The following is a 6,000-nucleotide window of genomic DNA, read 5'->3' on the forward strand; positions in this document are numbered from 1 at the left end:
AGAGGAAATCCCAGAAGGAATCTTATGCCATCCATTCAGGCCACTAGTTACAGAAAAGTTGTGTTCCTAGAGCTCAGATAACAAGCAGTCTGGTGGCTTCTGAGTCAGATAAGCTCAACTTAATGCCACAAAGGGTCTCTAGGACCCATAGGGAAAATTGCCTCTTCCTCTTGGGACCAGAAAAGATGTCAAGAGCAGAGAAAAGGCTGCAAGGAAAGTGCTTTGAGGCCTAAAGTCAAGGGGGAGAAATGAGACACTTCACTCTGATGCCTGTGGAACCAAGTGGGGCACAGTGGGAGGTGAGGGTGAAGATCCCGGCAAGAGCAAGCAGAGACAGAAAGGCTGCAAGGCTGACGTGTGCACAGCTGGGACCTGGGCCAGACCTGGTCATAGGTGGAAGACCTAAGGTTGAGCCTGAGAGAGAGTGAGAGAGGGAGACTGTCTCTATTGCTGCGAGGATCCTGAAGTTTCTAGATTAAACCCTGAACCAGTTCTGGCTCCACAGCCTTAGCGCATGACTGGAGTGTTCATAGGTGAGCACAGTGACTGAGCACTGCTGACACTGCAGGAGGTCAGAGGAGCCCGACACAGGTCAGAGGGTGGCTACCCAGCAGGTGTAGCAAGTATTTTCGGGTGTGACACATTTACTGTATTACTCTTCTTGAGATGTCTCTGAATACAGCCCTTGTAATGACCTGTTTTTCTGTCTTAAATCCAGAGTTTGGTGTTGGAGCTGGAGATGGTTTTGTCATGATGCAAAGTTGGGCTCCTATCAGTCTGGTCACCTGCTATGAACCATGTGACTTCTGTGTTGGCACCACTGTCCCCTCAATTTCCCCTTCAAGTCCACTCCCTCATCTGGCTGCCAAAAGACAATTTATCTTCCCAATTTAAAATGCAGTGCCCACAGAAGAGGGGATTCTGAAGTTTATTCCCCTAGAAGTGGTGGTACTGAGGGACTAATAATGTCCTATATCTAGATCTGATTGATGTGTACAAGCTATGTTCACTCTATAACAATTTATGATTATCTATATTACCTACATGTTATAATAAACTCATGATTCATGGACTTTTCTGATTACTGGCAATCAGGCATGCCAACATCCTGTGAACGTCTACATGAGAGAAATAAACTCACATTTTGTCTAAGTCAGTTGTAGCCTTCCCTGGTGGCTCAGATGGTAAAGAATCTGCCCGCAATGTGGGAGATCTGTGTTCAATCCCTGGGTTGGGAAGACCCCTGGAGAAGGAAATGGCAACCCACTCCAGTATTCTTGCCTGGAGAACCCCAAGGCAGAGGAGCCTCGGGGCCTACAGTCCATGGGGTCACATAGAATCAGATACAACTGAGTGACTAACACTTTCACTTTCAGACTCAAGTCAGTGTTCCCAAATTTCCAGAAAAGAGGTGGTGTAGACTGCATATTAACAAAACCCTTGCCCCTGATTCTTACCATTATAAACAAAAACTTCATAAGAAAGTAGGAAAAGTTTAAATCTAAAGGTCCACAATCCTTTACTTACTTACAACTCTGAAATACAAAAGGTTCCAAAAATTGAAAGTTTTTTCACAATTCAGTTAGAGGCATAATGACTTAACCTGAACTCTTAGCAACAAAATCTGACTAGAACTAATGGTGAAGCTCTTTTTAGTTTTTATTTATCCCATTTAGTATGAAGTCATTTAATTTTTACTGAAAAAGTAATAATGTACTTGGTTACTAAAGTAAAAGTGGCTCAGTCATGTCCGACTCCATTAGGTTCTTCTGTCCACGGAATTCTTCAGTAAGAATACTGGAGTGGGTTGCCATTCCCTTCTCCAGGGCATCTTCCTGACCCAGGGATTGAAACTGGGTCTCCTGCATTGCAGGCAGACTCTTTACTGTCTGAGCCACCAGTTCCTTTTAGTTTTTATTTATCCTATTTAGTATGAAGTCATTAAGTTTTTACTGAAAAAGTAATAATGTATTTGGTTATGAGGTGCTGCCAAATTAAAAAAAATGGCAAAATAAAAATTCTACAGGATATATTGTACAATACAGGGAATATAGTCAATATTTTATTTTAACTATGAAAGGAATATAAACTTTAAAGATTGAAGGGATTTCCCTGGTAGTCGGGTAGTTAAGACTCTTAGCTTCCACTGCAGGGGGTGCAGGTTCTGATCCCTGGTTGGGGGAACTAAGATTCCACATGATGCTGGGTGCAGCCAAAAAATTAAAACTTTGAGTCACTATGTTGTACACCTGAAACTTACATAAGACTACCTCAAAAAGAGTCACCCAGGTTTCAAATGGACTTCCTGGTATAAAAGTGAAAAAAGGAGTAATTTATAATAAATAGTAAATATGTAAATTTCAATAATATTGATTACATTTCAGCTTTAATGAAGTAGAAGTATGTTTTAAAAAAGTTGTAGCTGATAGGCAACTCTCCAGTTCATAAGCATAGTGCAGGATGTGTAAGTGGGAAAAATTCTAAATAAAATAATTCCAGGTATGGAAAAAATATTTACTTACAAAAGAAAAAGATTAGACTAGCATTGAATTTCTCATCTGCATTACTAAGACAGAAACTAAAATCCAAGAGTGTTAGACACAGTCAAGGCATGATTCAACAGGGCCAATTGGTGACATTTCGGAAATACCGTACAAGGTGTGGTGGAGATAGCGAGACTTCTAATAAAATTCAGTCCCCTTTTCTTTGGGGTTATAACTGTAGTGTGGAACATGACACTATTCCCTCCCTCCACCCTCAGTGCAGCTTTACATGGCCACGTGGACAAAGCTGTCTCTAACAGAATGTACTCAGATGTTATGTGCCATTTCGGAGCCCAGCAACTTAAGACCCCTATATGCCTACTCCACGCTCTTAGGAAGATGTGCCTATACCCAGATTCAGTGATGGAGAAACAATCTGGGAGAATGCTCTTTCTATAAATGATGGTGCGGAATCACTACTGCTAATGACCCGGAACACATGCACTGAACCGTGCCATGAGAGAAGGATAAACTTCAGTTTTATTTGACCAATTGCATTTTAGGGTTTCTTTGTTTATAGAAATTTAGTCTTTAACACACAGAGTCAAAAATTTTATCATCGGGCTTCCCTGGTGGCTCAGCGGTAAAGAATCCATTTGTCAGTGCAGGAGACATGGGCTCCATCCCTGATCTGGAAAGATCCCACATGCCGTGGAGCAACCAAGCCTGTGTGCCAAACTACTGAGCCTGTGCTCTAGGGCCTGGGAGCCCCAGCTACTGAGCCCTGCAGCTACTGAAACCCGCACGCCATGCCCTGCAACAAAAGCCTTTGCAATGGGAAGCCTGCACGCTGCAACTAGAGAGTAGCCCCTGCTGGCCGTAACTAGAGAAAAGTCTGCGCAGCAATGAAGACCCAGCGCAGCCAAAAATAAATAAAATATAAAAAATGTTTAAAATAAAAAAATTATCATCTTAATTTTGAGGAAAATAACTCAAAATGCCTTCTCACTTCGAGGGGGTACTTTTCATTCCCTCCACCCTCCAACAACCTTCCACATAAATCAAGTCTATGAAGATGAAACTCCTGGTGTGGTTCATTCAGTGCAGCTGCTCATATGCAACTTTTTCAGCCCAGAGACCTATGAACTAAAACGACCAGCTGTCTGTTTCCCCTATTTCTCGCCCTACACACTCAATACATCAGATGCTACAGAGACATAATGACTCCAGCAGACACTCCTGTGCAAAAGGAAGAACAGAAAGCACATAACAGTCACTGATCCATAATAATTCACAACCTGGGCCCCTGTTGTTAGATTCTCCTACTCAAAGGACAGGAAATATTCTGACTATTTTGTTTTCTGGGAATGGCTTCATAATCCATTTTTCAGATGTGTTTGCTCCTCCTCTCTGGGTTTGTGGCTTTGCCTCCTGAGAAAATTTCGTTTTCCATAATAAATGGTCCATTTTGGCAGGTTAGTAGACTTTTCAACTTCTTTGTCCATTGAAAGTTGGAGTCCAGAGATCTTTTTCATTTCAAATTGTCATTACCCCTTATAGTCTAATATTTGTTTATTTATTTCGCTGTGTTAGGTCTTAGGTGAGGCACAAGGGATCTTCCATCTTCACCGTGCACATCAAATCTTTTAGCTGTAGTATGTGGGATCCAGTTTCCTGACCAGAGATTGAACCCAGGCTCACTGGGACATGGAGTCTTAGCCAGTGGACCACCAGGGAAGTCTCTATGGGTGTTTTATGAGGTTTTACTGGATTCATTCCATGCACCCCCAAAGCACATCCATACTTCTTTTTTTTGGGGGGGGGTCATATTATTTATTAGAAATCCAGGGTGTGTTTGGCAATTACATGAATCAACCAAAATATAGCACGTCCAAGTTGCTGGATCTTTGATTTCACCATTGTTCACCACAAAATGTAACATAACCTGCAGAAATTTTTCTGAAGATAGAGGTCAAAAGTAGAAATGCGCACCTTCATGTGTGAGTCTGCCACCAGTCTTTGTCTTCATGTTTGTCTAATGACTTCAGGTAATGAGAGGTTCCCATGTGCGGTAACTAACACAGTTCTAGGACTTGATTTAAAACAAAATCAGAGCTTCTCACTATAAAACAGTCACCTACAATATGTCATGTGAAGATTCTGTAATTTAATGACTTTGCTTATCAACAGCAGTGCTGTATTTCTCTAAAGATCTTTAGGGGGCGACCCTGAAAATACTCACACAGATACACATATACAGACACAGACACTCCTGGCTTCTATGTGGATATTAAACACAATTCTATTTTATTGCAATATGAATGGTTCAAATTTAATATTAAAAAAACAAGAATTACAGAGGTTTCAAATTAATAGGTTTCAAACCTATTAACTTGTTTTTTTAGAACAAGTTCAAGTTAGTAATGACAGTATCATGATGCTAAGGCACATTTTACAATTTTCTGCCCAACCCAGGAGACTGAGACTCTGACTCTGGCAACGTTAAAACCTCCCTTTACTTTGAATTAATGGTGTGAATACTGTGTCTCTCCTTCTGAAATCTGTGGTTTATATGAAGTTAATGCAAACATGAAAGAAAAGCTTGAAGAGGGAGAAGAAAAAAACAATGCTGATTCCTATTTGGATCAGTGAATGAGGTTAGGACTTTTCTCTAAGATGTTCTCAAATAATCTCTATTTTAACCACACCCAGGACCCTTCCCTGAACCTTGTTTTTAGAAAGAATTTAAAATGTATATTCGACTTCTATTTCCCATATGAAACTGGAAACAAATTAATTTTCAGCAGGATAGAATACTAAGAAAAGCTTAAATCAATTTGCACCTTTTTATTTACATCCCTCCTTCCTAAGAAACGTAACTGCCATTTTTCTGAACTTTGTTTTATGGATCTAATATTTAAGGACAGGTCTATCTTTTGGGCTTCCCTGGTGGCTCAGAGGTTAAAGCGTCTGCCTCCAATGTGGGAGACCCAAGTTTGATCCCTGGGTCGGGAAGATCCCCTGGAGAAGGAAATGGCAACCCACTCCAGTATTCTTGCCTGGAGAATCCCATGGACAGAGGAGCCAGGTAGGCTACAGTCCACGGGGTCACAAAGAGTCAGACATGACTGAGCGACTTCACTTTCACTTTCTATCTTTTACATCACAGCAAAAAAGTGAATGCACCTACAGACTCCCCCACCATGCATCTCCGGCCAGGCTGGGTCCAGTTTCTTCCACCATCCTTAAGAACCTGCCCTCTCTTGAAGCTCAGGCTTGCTCATGCCTGGACTGAAGGCATGACCATATCACCTGGAACCTACAGCTCCTCTGGCCGCCGCTGTAGCCTTTGGCCCAGAGCCAGGGTGTACATGCGGCCCCAGGCTCGAGTTCACTGAGCCTCTCATCCCCACCCCACACCCATACTTCTTTCTGAGGCAGAGCATTCATAAAGCTGGCCTGTGACAGTTGCTTTCACCACACTTTGGGTGTGTCAGATTGCCTTGAGACAACATCC

The sequence above is a fragment of the Muntiacus reevesi genome, chromosome 1 (assembly GCF_963930625.1).
Source record: "Muntiacus reevesi chromosome 1, mMunRee1.1, whole genome shotgun sequence".
NCBI lineage: Eukaryota > Metazoa > Chordata > Mammalia > Artiodactyla > Cervidae > Muntiacus > Muntiacus reevesi.